At 41.5% G+C, this 17,511-nt stretch overlaps 1 long non-coding RNA gene across 2 annotated transcripts in view; it reads left to right on the top strand.

The window, feature by feature from the left end:
- Positions 1–17,511, top strand: part of LOC105487936 (uncharacterized) — a 42,324-nt gene that overhangs the window by 14,426 nt on the left and 10,387 nt on the right. The window contains exons 1-2 of one of the 2 annotated variants that reach the window (XR_011621466.1): positions 940–2,937; positions 3,742–3,932. This is a non-coding gene — a long non-coding RNA (uncharacterized lncRNA). Of the gene's footprint in view, positions 1–939; positions 2,938–3,741; positions 3,933–17,511 lie in introns of those variants that run through there. The other variant, XR_011621467.1, reaches the window with a different exon arrangement.

Consider the following 17,511-nt stretch of genomic DNA (forward strand, 5'->3'; position numbering starts at 1 on the left):
CTGCGTCATGTTCAACATCTGGCTGATACCCATTTTCAGAATAAATATATCATTTTATTTTTGGTAAAAATGCTTTTCAGATGAAAATGAAAATTACAATGGGAAATTGTGGCTGGCAAGGGAAAAGAACCATTTTGGGTAATATCTCTCATAATTGGAGTAATTTTGACAAACTCAGACATTGTAGAATTCCCACACATCCTCTCCCCCAACTAACTCCCTACTCCCAACGGGTCAGAGGGGGGTGCTTTCTAGCAGGCAAAAGTGTACGCTATTCTTCCTTCTCTGGTCCACAGAAATGATGTTAAGATTCATGGCAGTCAACCTTACTGTTCCAAACAAACATGTTTTATTCTAATGACCAATTAGAAGGTTTATGGTTTAAGCCAGGAACAGGGTAGAGCTGAGGCCAGGGAGTTGGGCATCGTATTCAATCATAACTTTGTTTTTGATTTCTACATTGACATAAAATGTGTACTATATTCTTTGGGAACAATTTGATCAATAACTTAGGCTAAAAATAGAGCAGATTTCTTTTAGTCACCTGTTCATATTAGGAGCAGTTACAAAAATGGTTTTTCCTTTTAAAATACTGGGTTACCCTGTGATCTCTGACATTATGGATGCTTGGTGCTCTTATAGCAGGGGAGGGCTTTTTGTGATGTGGGTGTGCATTTGTGTACATGTGTACATGTGTGAAGATGTGGACCTGCCAACCGCCCCCCCCCACCCATGCTAGTCTGATGGGTTCATATTACTAAAGCAGCCCCTTCGGTGGTCTTGGGTCTCAAGGGTGCTGGTATGGAGACTTATCTTATGGAGCCAAGTATCCCTGGTAGAGTTGTTTGTTCCTACAAGAGGAGGGGTGATGTGAGCAAGTGCTTTAGAACCAGACAGACCTTAGTTTGGATCCCAACTCTGCTGCTGCTGTGTTATGTGGACAGCACTAGGGTGAGGCAAGGGGGACTTGTAGGATGTACATTTTAAGGTGGTCACACTCAGGTGACAACCTTGCACTCGCACAACCCTGAGTGTGCATATCTCCTTTAATTTTGCACTCAGGTGCCTTGCTTTCCTACCCTAGTCTGGCCCTGGTGTGTGACCTTGGACGAGTCTCTGTTTCTATTTCCTCATAAGTAAAATGGGTACAATAAGAATCATCTCATGGGATTGCCATGAAGCTTGAATTAAAAAAAAATCTATAAATTTATTGACAAATTGTCTGGATCTATGACCAAAAAATGGTAGCTATGATTGAGTTTTTTTTGGAGACAGAGTCTCACTCTGTCACCCAGGCTGGAATGCAGTGGCGCGATCTAGGCTTACTGCAGCCTCCACCTCTGGGTTCAAGCAATTTTCGTGCCTCAGCTTCCCAAGTAGCTGGGACTACAGATGTGTGCCACCATGCCTGGCTAATTTTTGTATTTTTAGTAGAGATGGGATTTCATCATGTTGGCCAGGCTGGTCTTGAACTCCTGACCACAGGTGATCTGCCCACCTCGTCCTCCCAAAATGCTGGGATTACAAGCCACCACTCCCAACCCAATTGATTTTAATTAATCTTTTGCTGGGCATCTTGACTAATCCCCTTTAGGATACCTAAAGTTAATTCCCTTTATCCTAAGGAGGAAAAACAGAATTGAGGAATATTTAGAAGTGCCTCGTTTAGGATATTTTTTTTCTTTTGAGTTATTATTTTTTTATTTTAGGAAATAATTTATCTAAAAGCTAGTGGTACACATTTCAACTACTCACAGTTCAAGCATAAAGTGTTGCACCAGTAACACCAGGAATGAAATGTGTGTGTATATAGTTACAGGCAAGGCAGGTCTGGAGGCTCCCCTGAGAGCGAGCACTTCATTTTCAGGAGGTCAGGAGACCGAAAGTCTCACCCGGAGAGTGAAGCACCCCGTGACTTAGGCTGGATGCATAAAGTGCCTGCTCTCCCCTTGGTCCAGGATGGAGCCAGAATGCACTGCCAGCTCCGACTGATGGTGCCTCATCACTGTGATCACTCACTTAGCACACACTCACAGCAGCTTAAATTTCTGCTTGAACAGCCATGTACTTTTTTTCTTCCTGCCTAGTTTTTCTTTTGTTTTGCTTTTGGTGGGAAGCTGACCAAGGCATTCATGGTGGGGATGAAGAGGGAAATCTGTTAGAATACTGGTATGGTAAGATGAGAAGCTCTGAGGGGCTTAGGTCTCCCAATTGATATTCTTGCCATGTTGCTCTGAAGAAAATAAAGCCTCATGATTTTTTAAACTCCCATTTTTTTTTTCACAAAGTTAACTAGATAAAGACCAGTTAGTACTGATTCCACTAGATACCCTTTTCCCTCTTTTGCGTTTTGCTTCAAACTTGGTTGCTAAGGGACAATGACAATGATTGAGTTATAGTCTTTACTTCTATTCCATCTGAATGTTTTGTGGCCATCATTGTAGGGGTTCTCTATTTCAGTTTCTTGATCTTTAAAATAGATAACTTAAATTCTGGATTATACTTTTGTAGGATGAACAAATTCTGAAGCCACTGTGTGTGTGTGTGTGTGTGTGTGTGTATGTGCACATGTGTTCATGTGTATGTGTGTGTGTGTGTCTGTAGGGAATGTCTCCTAGAGTTGTAGGCTATCATAAGCCTATGTTTATTGATTGATTTACAAGCTATACATTCAATTCTAGGCTAATTATCATTTAATATGAGTCAAGACATTTTCGCTCCTCTCTAGTCCTGTTTCTATGACAGACATTGCTAATCAATGGCTGCATTTTTTGTTAAACCTGGATTCTTGCATTCTGGAGCTCTATACAGCACCTACCAATTGATCAGACTTGTTTTACAGAATGGAACTTCTTTGCTACTCTGAGCCTAGCAGGTATGAAAATGGGAAGGAGAAAACTTTCTTGGCCTGGAGAAACCTAGCAGCTAGTTTGATAGGTGAGACCTATGTAATACCATTTAAGTGGAAGTCAAAGAAATGCATAACAAACATACAAAGACATGGGAGATCATGGGGGCAGAAACTAAGATCCCAATAGAAATTCAGAGAAAGCCCATCTGACCTGGAGGATGTCACTTAGGTGGCTAGCTTCACTGGAATCATTCAGGTGGTGTTGGGGGGCAAGTGAAGGAGAGGCAGAGATGAACTCCCAGACAGGGAGAGCTGTGGCAGGAAAGAGCTCATAGTGGGGATCAGTGTGAGGTTGACAATGGTCATTAATTGTTGTTAAGGTAAAAATACATGTTACTCAATTAAAAAATATGTAAGTTAGATTAATCTATTCTGATTAAATGTGACTAAAGAGACTATGCTAGATCTATCTACTTTAAATGCTTATTTAATTGTAACCTACAAGTAAATTTATTCTCAACACTATTAAGAGCCTTTAGTCAATTATACAGATGACTATATATATCCATTATATAAAGTAACTTATAATTATCAGATACTGTCCTGGGCAATTTGCATATGCCATTTAATTGATTGGTTTATTCATCAGCTATTTGACTACCTAATATATGCCCTGTGCCAGAGGCAGGGTCCAAGTAGGAAAGAAATAGACCTTCTCTAAGACTGTCTCAGACTAGAAGGCAGAAAGTCTCATAAGCAAACTATCTGTAACACCTATATTACACTAGTACGTAAGTAGAATGTCAGAAATACGAAGGGTGCACTAGGGAAAAAATCTTTCATGTCCCTACCAGTTTTATGGAGTAAATGTTGCTATCTCCATCTTACAGATGAGGACTAGGCTCGGAGAGTTGGGAACTAGTCAAGAACTCAAGTTAATCAGTCACGGCTGGGAACGAACCCTTCACCTAATGCTTTTTCCTAAAAGTGGATCGCTTGGATTCAGGCCTAGCTTTGTTACGAGCAAGAGCGGGAGCATATCGTTTCACCTCTCTGGGCCTCAGTTTCCCCTTTTGTTAAGGTAAGAAGCTGAGATGTGATACTATCTAAAGTTCCTTTCCTCTATAATATGGGATAACTCACCTGTAGTCCAGATTTGATCTCAGTTTAGCACCACTTTTGGAAACTTATGGGTTGCTCCTCATACTGTACAGACAATTTCTCTCTGCTCAAACACCTGATAGATATTTCTCAGAACAGGAGATAGTTGCCTTTGGTGAAGGCTCCAATCCAGGACCATTCATTTTTTACCCTGGCTTTATTGATGTGTAAATTGGAATTAAAAAGGCCTGCTTGTAGGGCTGGGAAATAAAAGAGAAGTAGTTTAAACTGTTTATGAGCTATAGCTTTATGATGTCTTTTCCACATTCTCTCCTTTTTTGGCTGGAGATTTTCCCTAATTGGGGACATTTGTTTTAGAATTTGGCATCTCTGAGCCTTGAGAAATGGAGCTTCTTTATTAAAGAGCGGTGTATGCCACAGGCATCTCAGGCCAAATGGTTTAGACTTCTCTCTCAGGATTCAGGTTGTAATTAAGGGTGTAGATTAATTGTAACAAGGTGTCAGAAAATGGTTCGTAAATAAATATGACAAACTGAACTCAACACATTGAATTTATAAAAAGTTTAAGTCAGATCCCTGAACGAACATGGATCCCTCTGTGTTCCAGCTGAAAGCTAAACTTGTGCAAAACTTTGCATGAAGGCAGTCCCAACTGGCAGGAACTTGAAACATAACCCAATATGCTGCCCTAATGGAGAAATAGAACAGACTGCTTATGGGGGTCATTTGTAAAAAGAATATATAATCATTTTCTAATCTCTCTGATACATATTTCTACAAATAACACTGGGGACAAGTGAAAACTTTTATGGTTCATAAGAATCAACTCCATGAAACATGAGTTTCAGACTAGGCTGGCCTACGCATGTCTGAATCCCTGCAGAATCTTTGAAAATAAGCACAGGCTTCCCCAGAGATATCAGAGGTCTCTTATCTGTCCTGTGTTTTATGCGCCTTCTTTTCTCCATCCCTCACAGCAGACAAAGACAACCAAAGAAAATCGAGCCAATTCAACATTTGCTACATTTATTCTTTCTCTCTAATTCAAATATAGTATTCAAACAGAATGTTCCCTCTCTCTTTCTTTTTTGGCTTGGCCAGCATGAAAATGCTAACTCATTTTAAAGGGAAAGTAGGCAGTCATAAATGGCAGTGTGGTGTTGTGGAAAGAATAAGAATGGCTTTGGATTTGTGCCTGGCCTAAAACGTTGGCTGCTCTTTCTACCAGTTGAGGGAAGCTTTGGCATGCTACTGAACATCTCTATGCCTCCATTTCCATCTCTGCAAAATGGGAAGGATAAAAACTAGCTGGTAGGTTTGTTGTAAGAATTAAATGATATCATAAGTTTTATATTAATGAAAAATGTCTCCCCCAATCCTGAAGGTTTGGATGGTTACATACAGTAAAACCACGGTGGCAAGAGAAGCAAGAGACAGAAATGCAAGGAAATGGGAAGGGATTGTATCCCTTCTGGACTGAAATATTCAATTGCTAGGTGAGATTCTCCTGAGCTCCCTTCCTTGCAACTGGCTATGTTTGAGGTTGTGGCTGCCTCATTAACCTGGTCCCCAGGGTGAACTCTGATTAGCAGAGCCCCTTGCTGACCTTGATGGACATGTAGTGTGATAAAAAAATAGATCTCTGCTGCCTTTTTTTTTTTTTTTTTTGAGATGGAGTCTCGCTCTATAGCTCAGGCTGGAGTACAGTGGCACAATCTTGGCTCACTGCAACCTCCGCCTTCCAGGTTTGAGTGATTCTCCTGCCTCAGCCTCCCCAGTAGCTGGGACTACAGGCACACGCCATCATGCCCAGCTAACTTTTATGTTTTTAGTAGAGGCAGGATTTCACCATGTTGGCCAGGCTGGTCTTGAACTCCTGACCTTGTGATCCACCCACCTTGGCCTCCCAAAGTGCTGGGATTATAGGTGTGAGCCACTGTGCCCGGCCAAATGTCTGCTGCTTTAAACCACTAATATTTGGATGTTGCTTGTTATCACAGAAGAACCTAGCCTATCCTCACTGATATAGTTAATCTTCAGATTGCTGAATTTCTCTTTTTTGAAATTCATAGTATCTTTATGGTAGGCCATGTTCATCATCTTTCAAGTTTCTGCTCATAAATTCTGCATGAACTATTTGGAATGATAGAGTGATTTGGCAGTGACATGTCCAAGAGAACTCTTCTCAACTGCAAAAACTTTTTAATTATTTGAAGTAAGCAACACTGAGTTTTTTGGCCAGTATGTGCTCCTGGAAGGCCAGTCAAGGTTCTCTGAAAAGACATTTTATTCTGACTTTATGTGTTAAGGTCTCTTTGCTTTGTATATCTGGTCTTAATTCTCCTTTGAAATGTAGATTTGGTATTTATCCAATTAATGACTTTGTTTGAATTTTTATAGGCATCTCAAACTTACCTTGGCTAACGCGCTGCTGATTGTTTCTGAAGTCGTACACCACCTACTCTGCACTTGCTCTCTGCTAAAGTTCAAATGAAATTTCAATTCCTTACTTGGCCTACAAGACCATGACTGTCTCTGATTCCTCCATCCTCAATCTCCTCCTTGTACACTAGGATTTAGTCATACTGACTTTGCTTCTGATTCTTTTTATTTTTTTTGAAACCTGTGTTTTATTTTATTTTTATTATTTTTTTTTCAATTTTACTTTAAGTTCTGGGATACATGTACTGAATGTGCAGGTTTATTATATAGGTATACATGTGCCATGGTGGTTTGCTGCACCCATCAACCCATCATCTAAGATTTAAGACCTGCATGTATTAGGTATTTGTCCTAATGCTCTCCCTCCCTTTGCCCCCAACTCCATAACAGGTCCCAGTGTATGATGTTCCCCTCCCTGTGTCCATGTGTTCTCATTGTTCAACTCCCATTTATGAGTGAGAACATGCAGTGTTTGGTTTTCTGTTTCTGTGTTAGTTTACTGAGAAGGATGGGTTCCAGCTTATTCATGTCCCTGCAAAGGGCATGAACTCATTCTTTTTTATGGCTGCATAGTATTCCATAGTGTATATGATTCTTAAACACAGACATGTCATTGCAATCTCTGGTTGTCTGCACATTCTGTTTCCTCTGCTTGGCTCCCCAGATCTCCCCATGGAAATCTTCTTTTCATCACTAAGCTACCCCTTAGGGAGCCTCCTTGACTGCTTAAGCTGAGGCATTGCTTTCCGTATTCCTACAGATAAATTCTCTACCACATTATACCACATCTTCTTCACAGCACCAGCATTTTTCAGTACTGGAATATCCTACATATTTGTGTAAGTTTTCACAGTCTGCCTCCTCATCTTTCCTTAGAATGTAAGTTCACTGAGGGCAGGGACCCTGTTGTTTTCACTTCCGTATCTAGAAGTGAAAGGTCTAGAAGAGCACTTTCCTAAAACATAGAAGATGTTAATAAATACTGGTGACATAGGCTTGGTTAGGCACAGGAGTGTAGTTATGCATGTCTCATGAATATTAATGCTTCTTTCCCCCATTACAGTTTTGAGGGCAAGGAATATCTATTGTCTGAAATATAGCAAGTGTTTAGTGAATTCAATTAACGACATTCATTAAAGGAATGACTATTAGGAGGTATTGGGAGCTAAGGCATTGGGCACAGAATTAGTCTTATCTCTGCTTGACCCCCAAAAGTCTCAGGATCCAATAATATCTACTCATAGTTTTCAATTATTGTATACATTTTATGTATCAGGCACTGCAAAATGCAGTATACACTGCATTGTCCCATTTTACCCTCACGCCTACCCTATGATGCTCTATGGGGTGTGTTTCCAAATATATCCTGACCTTTTCTCCATTGAACATGGAATCATGGCACTTCCTGATCCCCTTATTGGTGGGTGGGGCTTTGTGACTAGTTCTGGCCATGAACTCTGAGCCAAAGTGGCAGTGGGGCACTTGATTGCCACCTAGAGGCCTTCTAGAACTCATGTTCCCTTTGTCACAGTCACCAGAAATTTATGAGCCCTACCAGCCTGAGCTCCTGTTGATACGAGGAACAGAGCTCCCTAGCGGACCCATGGTGGACATCAGTATGATTAAGAAACACTTCCATTGATATTTCAGGACATGGAGAATTGGGGATGATTTGTTATTGCAGCATAACATGGTACACCCTGACTGATTTTATACATGAGATACTTTATGCTTAGAGACGTGACTTGCCCAGAGTCACTCTACTAGCATGTGGGCCACCAGGACAAGAATATTTTTTATTGTTTACATGGTCACTGTATTTTTGACAAGTACATAATGTAGCTGGTACAAATTTTACTAATTGGTTTTGTAAGGAATGTTATATTTTTAACCTCACTAAATCAATCTTAACCTGACTTCAACCTCCCATCTCACATACTCGAGGGAAATTCAGGTTCACTGAGGAAATTCAATGTTACTCTGATTATTGGGCCTCTGCTTTCCCTTCCCTGGAATTTCATCTCTGGAAGGCATAGTTTTGAGAGACCTACTTGATGTCATGATTATCCCCAATGGGCTGCATGGTCCCTGAACGCCTGGAGACATTACTGGTTCAGTGCCACACTTAGGCATAGGAATGAGCTCAGTCCTGAATACCCCTGGGTCCAGAGACTACATCTCTCAAAGGTCCTGAAACCTCCCTTAGGACTGCAAAGGAGGGGGCTTTACATTCACATTACTCTTCAGATCTCAGTGTTCTTCCCTCCTCCTTCCCTCTCTTCCTTCCTCTGTTCCTTCCCCCAATCTTTGTTGAGTACCTACTGTAAGCCAGGCACCACCCTTCAGGTTGAGGATAGAGAAGGGGGAAAAATAGAAATTCCCACCCTGGTGATGCTCAGTGGCAAGAAGTCAGAGAGACAGATAATAAATAAAACAAATAAGTAAATTGTATCAAATTTTGAAAGAGTTTGATGATACAGTGAAGCAAAGTAGGGAAGAGGGATGAGGGTGTTAGGAGGCAGTCAGGGTGGGCCTCACATTTTGCCCAAATGCAGAGAGCAGGTGATAAAGCCCACTGGGGGCTGTCTGGAAGCAGAGACTTTTAGGCAGAGGGAAAGGGACCTGCAGAAGCCAAGGGACTGAAATAGCCGGCAGGTGTGCCTGGGAAGAGCGAGGGGCCTGGCTGGGAGCGAGATGAAGGCCCCAGGGCAGATCAAACCCCACCTTTTATATGGAGGGAAGTGGAAGCCACAAAAGGATTCTGCACTGAGGTGTGATGTGATTTGATTTCCATTTTAAAAGGTGGGTCGGGGTATACAGGGCAAGAGCAGAAATAGGGAGACCACTTAGGTGGCTTTTCCAATAATTTCTTTCTAGTACTGGCCCACTTCCTCCTCTGTCCCCTTCAAAGGCCCCCTGCTCTCCTCCCCACTCCCATCCTGGAAAGTTGGCTGCCCTGTCTAAAGTGAAGATTTTCGCAGAAACCAGAAGGGACCTCAGCACCTGCAAGCACCTTCTAAATTAAGTCTGGCCCCTGAGGTTAGGGGACACAAAGTTTAACTGACGTTGGAGAGAGAGGGAAAAGTGCAAAGACCAAAACACAAAGAGACCTCACTTTTTCTGAATATTTCAAGCAGAAGCAACAAAATGCTAATCGTCTCAATAAATATTCTGCCCCACAGATGTTGAGTGTTAACAGGAGCTCAAAGTTGGTACAGGTACCTGAAAAGGCAGAAAGAACTCAGGAAGAAAAAAAATCATGAAAGAGAGTATGCGTGCGTGTGTGTGTGTGTGTGTGTGTGTGTAGGTGTGTAGGGGGAGCCTCTTAAGGAAATTAAGGTAGAGTCCCAAAGGTAAGGCATTTCGGATAGTGCTTTCAGGTGAAATGCAGAAGGACCAGTAATAGTTGCACTTCAGATAAGCAGCAAATGATTTTTAAAATGAATTTGTTTCAAGTATTTCATGGAATGTATACTGAAAATTATTTATTGTTTTCTGAAATTCAAATTTGCATTTTTATCTGCTAAATCTTTCAACTCTAATCTCACATGATGTTGAGTGCCAGCCGTGGTTGAAGACTACAGCCTGATTCCCCAAAAATGTATGTCCTCTACATAAAGAAAAGGGGGCTGAGGAGAGTGGAATTCTTGGTAGAGGAATGACCTCTGAACAATGGCAGGGCTTGAAATAGCCTGGCCCATTTTGAGGTGAGAGAAGAAGAAAATCATGTTAATTGCATGAAGGCACTTCACCAAGTGCCTATGTGTAAAATGTACTTCAGGTCCGTTGTTTTCTCCTTTCTTACTTTCCCTCCATCTAGGAGAAACATATATTCGTTAATGACCAGTGCTAATATGACCAGTGCTAACATCAACCATAACATGGTTTATTTGTCTGTACATTGCATTTTCAATTTAATTTGATAGTTGGGATATGGTTATTTCATGAAAAAAAAAATCCCACTGTTTTCTCTTGGGTCCTCAGATGGTGTGTATTAAATTAAACATTCACCTAAGCGTTGTTGACACAAGGGGGAAGTTTCTGACTCAAAGGACCCCAAACCGGGAAAAGGAGACCTCACATGAATGCGGTATCTCTCTCCTTGTTACACAGGCAGGGTCTCCTGTGGCCATTTATTGTTGATGGGTGAACACAGCCATACTTGAGGCTGGTAACTATCATCTACCTACTGGGAAGGCCATTCATAATGCACGTATTTCAGATGTTTCCTGCATAGAGCATTTATCCTTTTAATACTTGACCTATAGCACACATGTGTGATGACTCTCATCTATAATGTGTTCTGGCTTCATGGACTTCTCTTTGCTCCAGTGGAAGCTATTTTAAGGGACTTTTCTTGGACTCATGAAAATGCTCAGTTTAAAGGAGAGTCCCTGAAGTGTCTGTCTCCTTAAATTTTCCATACTACAAGGAAATTGGATGTTGCACATCATCCAGTTTCTTCAGCTTTGGCTGGGTAAGCATTTATTGAATGCCTTCCAGGTGTTAGCCCCTGGGCTTGGGAGACAGGATGGGGAAATGGGAAGGCCTCTAGTTATTTCACAGATCGTGATTAGAATTCAGGTTTCAAAGACATTTCTCTCTGATACTGGCTAGTTTCGATTATAAACTAAGATGTCAGTCCTAATCCTAATAATGCAAATACTAATACTAAGCCAATACTTATACCGACACCAGCACTAATACTTGTACTAATACTGATACAGATACTGATAGCAATAGAATTGCCAATAGCAATTCCAATAGCAACACCCATTCAAATACTGTGTATTAGTCAGGGTTCTCCAGAGAAGCAGAACCCATAGCATATATATAGAGAAAAATATATATATAGAGAAAAATATTTAAGAAATTGGCTCACACAATTATGGAGACTGGAAAGTCCAAACTCTTCATGGAAGGCCAGCAGGCTTGAGAGTGAGGGAAGAGCTATATGCAGTTCATGTCTGAAGGCTATCTGCTGACCATAGTCCTCTTATTAGAGGCAGATCAGTCTTCTGTTCTATTTAGGACTCCAACTGATTGATTGAGGCCCACCTACATAATAGAGGCAGTCTGCTTTACTCAAAGTCTACTGATTTAAATGTTAATTTAACCCCAATTACCCTCTCAGAAACATCCAGAATAATGTTTGATCACATACCTGGACATTGCAACCCAGCCAAACTTAACACATAAAATTAACCTTCACACACTGCTACTGACACTGACTTAAAAATAGTGTATTAATGCTGTATCAGTCAGGGTTCCACTAGAGGAACATAACCAGTAGGAGATATGTATATAGATGTATATATTATTTATTACATATAGACACTATATATATGTGTGTATATATATAAAAACACACACACATCTATATGTTGAGAGAAAAAGATTTCTTGCAAAACAAATGGCTTGCAGTCATTGCGCGGGCTGGCTAGCCAAGTCTGAAATCCAATGTGGCTCTCGGGGTGACACAGGAGGTAGCACTCCAGTCCAAAAGTGGAATTGTTTTTCCAAGAAATCTCACCTCTGCTCTTAAGACCTTTCCACCAACTAATCAGGCCCACCCAGACTTATGTCTAAGATAATCGTTACTTAAAGCCAACTTTATAGATTATATAAAGATTATATAGATTATAGAGATTAATCATATGTACAGAATACATTAGCAGCAACACCTTGCTTAGTGTCTGATGACCAAGTGGGTGCTTTACCTTAGCCTAGTTGGCATGTAAAATTGACTGTCACAAACGTATACAGTCGGCCCTCTGTATCTGTGGGTTTTATATCTATGGATTCAACCCACCACAGATTAAAAATATTATTAAAAAATTGAGCCTGTACTGAACAATGGCAGAGTTTTTTTCTCGTCATTATTCTCTAAACCATATAGTATAACTATTTACATAGCATTTGCATTGTATTATGTTACAAATATTCAAGAAATGATTTAAAGTATATAGGAAGATGTGCTTAGGTTATGTGAAAATACTACATCATTTTATGTAGAGGACTTGAGCATCTGTAGATTTTGGTATCCATGGGAGGTACTAAAACCAATCCCCCATGGATATTGAGGGACAACTGTCTAAAGTAGTAAGCACAGTACTTGGCATATATATGTGCCAGTCATTTCTAGTGAGAATAGTGAGAGGTACAAAGGCAGACTGTGTATGAACCTTGATTTTAAGAAGCTTATGATAGAGTAAAGAAGATATGATTAGACACAAGTATGTACATGACTAGTCTATAAATAAACCAACAGCTTACACTTACTGAACTTTAGGATGCACTAGTCACTGTGTGAAGAGCCTCACATAAATTTTTGTTTAATTTTTTTTTTTTTTTGAGACAGAGTTTTACTCTGTCGACAAGGCTGGAGTGCAGTGGCAGAATCTTGGCTCACTGCAGCCTCAACCTCCTGGGCCCAGGTGATCCTTCTGCCTCAGCCCCCTGAGTAGCAGGGACTACAGGTGTGTGCCACCATGCCTGGCTAATTTTTGGATTTTTGTAGAAACAGAGTTTCACTATGTTGCCCAGGCTGGTGTCACACTTCTGAGCTCAAACAATCTGCCTGTCTCAGCCTCCCAAAGTGTTGGGATTACAGATGCGAGCCACTGCACCTGGCAAATTTTGTTTATTTTTTATACCACGCTATGAGATACATGCTATTTGTATTTTTCAGTGGAGGGAACTGAGGCTTGGGAAATTTAAGATATTTGCTTAAGATCATGTAGCTAACAAGTCCCAGAGTGAGGACACTCCTGGAACAATCCAGCTGTCTTAGCCGAGATAGAAAGAGCCGCCTTTGGCGGCAAGGAAGCAGAAGAAATGCTCAGGGGAAAGTCAGAGATGGGGACAGTCTTGGGGGAGGTGGCAGTGAGCCAGGCCTTATGATTGGGGGAGGACTTGAGCAGCTAGAACTGAAATGAAGGGCTGAGGAAGGGCAAGGGGCTCTCTCAGGAGGAGGGCAAAGACCTGCAGAGAGGACATATATGTGAGAAGTGGGGGCCATTGCCCAGTGGCATTGTCCTTCATCAAGGGGATGTAAGAGATGAGACAGGATGCATGGAGACAGCAAATTCGGTGAAATCTGTCAAATTCATGACATTTTTGTTTTTGAGTAGATTTCCCAGGGAAACCACTAAGGAACTGAAATTGGTACTTCAGTTATCAATGGGGCCACTGTGGAAGCACGTGTAGACCCAGGAACCCAGGAGGTTGAAGCCATTCGTGGTATGGTTAATTAATGTTAATGGTAACAGTGAGAAGAGAAGGAAGAGAAGATGAGGGTGAAGAAGGAGAGAGAACTCTGAGAAGGTCACTTTTGCAGAACCTGTAATTTCTGTGGCTCATTTGTAGGAAAGTGAGCTTGCATGATATGCTCATGTAACGTGTAACATTTCAGGACACGTTCTCATTGTTTTCTTAAGTTCCTAAGCCCTAAGAAAAATCACAGAAAAATGGAGGATTTGAGTATCTGAAAGCTGTTAGTCCAATTTGGCCGAGGCAGCTTTTTGGGTGCAAAATTTATAAAATGCCTTGAAAGTATTTTCCACGGCACATTCGGTGACTTCACTCAAGTCCTGCTTAAATGGTCTATTTTGGTTTGAGTTCATAAAGCCCCTCTCTGCCCCCCTCCTTTCCCTGCTCAGGTTCACGTCCAGATAAAACAGCTAACTCAAATATGGTGTAAAAATACAAGTCCCTTTTAGCCTGGCCTTTCATGCTGCGCCCCAAAGTGTGCCTGGGTGTTGAAAGTGAAAAGGGGTGGGGCTGGGGGAAGGTGTTTTTCCAGCTCAAGTTATGAGAGCGGGCACTTTCTTGAGCTTGTAGCGAGAGCAATCGCACCATTGCTGCAGTGGAAGGCATTCAGGATGATGCCTGCGTGCAGTGGTCGGTTGAGAGCTGGAAAACCTGCCAAAGTCAGCAGCTGGAGTAAGTAGAGTAAATCAAGTTAAGAGGCAATGGGACAAGATTTTGGAAAAGGAAAGAATACATGGGTCAAACCATTAACCAGACCTGCAGGGTTAAGATGATGAGATATAAATTGACTGGTATTTCCTGGGTTTAGGAAAGGAAGTCTGGATGGGATTTATATCTGGTCCTCTGGCCCCTGAAGCTCTCTGGTGCCTCACTTCCCCACCCGCCTGCCTGCCTGCCCACTGGGCCTCAGGTGTGGGGCAATTAGAGCAGGACAGGGCGCAAGCCAGAAAGCTCTGGGTTTTGCAGCTATAAATACATTTATCCAACCCGTCATACTCAATTAGTCCTGGAGTGCCCATAATGCAATGCTCCTCATGCAGGCTGCACTGAGGACTCCATGGGGCTCTCAGACCTCTCCTTTCTGATACTTTTAAACCTTTGCTCTTCACATTCTGACAAAAATCTGTGGAACATGGCTCTGCCCCTGTTGGAACCCTGACAGCCAGAAATAATGGCAACATGGGGCTTTGTGAAAAGGGATTGTGGCTTCAGGCAAGCATGGAGGTTGGTTTGGTCACAGAAGGACACTTCTTCTCTTACCTGGTTTTGCTGACTCAGATACTGACAGAAGAACTGTGCTATAGTCCATGTTGTCCTGAAGGGTGACAAAGCATTTTTTTACTCAAGTGTTTTTTAATTTTTTTTTTTTTTAACTTTCCAACTGTCTTGTGACAGCAGTAGCAGTGCTTCATCTTGCAGATGAGGAAATTGAAGCTTAGAGTGCTTAAGTGGCTTGCCCATGGCCACACGAGCCAAATGCAGCAAAGCGTGGATTATGAGGTTAATATCATTATCCCCATTTTACAGATAAGTAAACTGAGGCTCAGAGATGCTATAAAAGTAATTCAAGGGAAAATGGAGAGTGAATGTCAGAGCTAAGTCTTAAACACAGGTCTGACTCCATGGCTCAGTGAACTCCACCAGCTCTCAAGTCCTGTCCTCCCCAGTGCTGTCCCCCTACAAAATGCCTGACAAAGAATCAGGAAGTGGGGAACATGATTGCTGCTTCCCTTACCCACCCCACACACATAGAACTGCTTTATGCTTTGCTTCTCATGATCATTCTATTATGTATCCATGCATTGATTAATTCACTCCCTCAATCATCACCAAGTGCTCATTGTGTCAGGACCTGAACTGGGTGCTGGGGACCCACCTGTCAATAAACTCCAAACCTAGAAGTCAGCCTTGATCCTTGTTTTTCCTTATTCTCAATATCTCCACACCTGTTCCATTTCTGATCCTGTCAGTACAACCTCCAGCCTAGAAGCTATTCCTTTCTCTCCTCTCCAAAGCTACCGTCCTATCCCAAGACCTCATCATTTTAGCAATAGCCTCCTAATTGATCTTTTCCTATGTCCACTAATCCACTCCCCACACAGCAGCCAGAGCAGTTTTCCAAAAGCTAGATAGGGGCACTTTACTCCTGTGCTTCAAATTACCCAATGGCTCTTCATTGCACTTGGGAAAAAACAACAAACAAACTCCTTACCACAATGGGTAAGACCTTTCGTAATCTGCCCCATTCCCATATATCTCTGATCTCATCTCCTACCAGTCTGTTCATGGTCTCCCTCCTGAGCTCATCACACTAGCATTGCATCTGTTACCGCTTTGCCTTGGCCATCCCCCTGCCTGGAAGACTCTTTACTGCAATGTCTTATCATTTGTGTCTCAGGTCTAGTGTAGACTCTAGAAGTGTTTCTTGGCATCCTACCTAAATGAGCTGCTCCATCTTTTGCATTCCTCTATTTTTGATTCTCTGGTGTCATTTATCACTCTCTAGTACCATTTGCAATTTGTTTATTTACTTTTTCTGCCCATTAGAATGTAATTCCATGGGGACAAGGGCTGAGTCTTCACTGCTGTGTTCTCGACACTTAAAACAATATTCGTATGTAGTAGACAGTAAATATTTGTTGAACAAATAAGATGCATAGTTATGATCCCTGCCTTTGTAGAGTTTACAATCTGGTTGGAAAGATGAAAACATTCAGGTACAGTGTTTGTTCATATTATCAGATGCTTGCTAACTCATTTCAGAGTCTTTCTCTAATTCTGACTGCTGTTGTCAGCAGCTGTGCTTTATCTCTGTTTTTTCATGCTGGCTGCAAGTGCCCTTTGTTCACATTTCAGGAGAAGGGAATCAGAGCATAGCTACTCAACAGATTTTTTGATTGGCCAGTCACTGTGAAAAACTTCTGCAGATAATAAAAACTTGAACATCCCTGTTCTATGGAACTTAAAGACCCAAATCTTCATCACCTTTATGAGCTTGCACCTAAAAGTCCTAATTCTGCTCTTTGTAGTCTTCTAGAATATGTCTGAAGCCTTGTCTCCATGCAACCCTTGAACTAATATATGTTCATTTTTGAAATTTTGTAAAAGAGTCAAGTATAAAGAAGAAAATAAAATTACCTTTACCCCCATCTGCCAGAGATAAAGGATATTAATGGTCTTTATCCTTCCTATATAAATCCATCTGTCTCTATCTGTCCATCTAGAATTTTTCACAAACTTGGGGTCATGAGGTGTTTACAAAGTGGTATGTTTGCAGAACAGGAGAATCAAAAGGAGAGACTGGAAAGAGATAAGGGCTGTGAGCAGGCAGGCCAGTCTCATGTAGGGCCCTGTAAGCCACAGGTGAGAAGGTAGGCTTTGATGCTAAGTGCAATGGGGAGCCATTGGAGAAGTTAAAGGAAGGGAATACCACAATGAAATTCATGTTTTGTGCAGCCCATTCCCACTGTCTCCCCACAGTGGAGGCAGGAGGTTAGTTAGGGTCAGTCACAGTTGTCAGGGTGAGAGATGAGGGGATGATCAATTGGGAGGTGGATGGAAGTGGCAAAACGTAGGGGATTTGCTACTGAATTGGCTATTGGGATATAAAAGAAAAGAAGAAAATCTTTATTGGCTTTCATTTCATGATGCTCTAGGTATTCTAACTATTTTAAGAATTGCGTCTGATTAAAGACACATTCAAAGATATTAGAAAAGATTTGCAAACGTAACAGACAAGGCTAGAACCTGACCTGCAATAGTATGATATATTGCCATGATTAACTACTTTCATAAGAAAAGATGATGACGATTTGATCACTTCA

This window comes from Macaca nemestrina, chromosome 3, assembly GCF_043159975.1.
Source record: "Macaca nemestrina isolate mMacNem1 chromosome 3, mMacNem.hap1, whole genome shotgun sequence".
Lineage (NCBI taxonomy): Eukaryota > Metazoa > Chordata > Mammalia > Primates > Cercopithecidae > Macaca > Macaca nemestrina.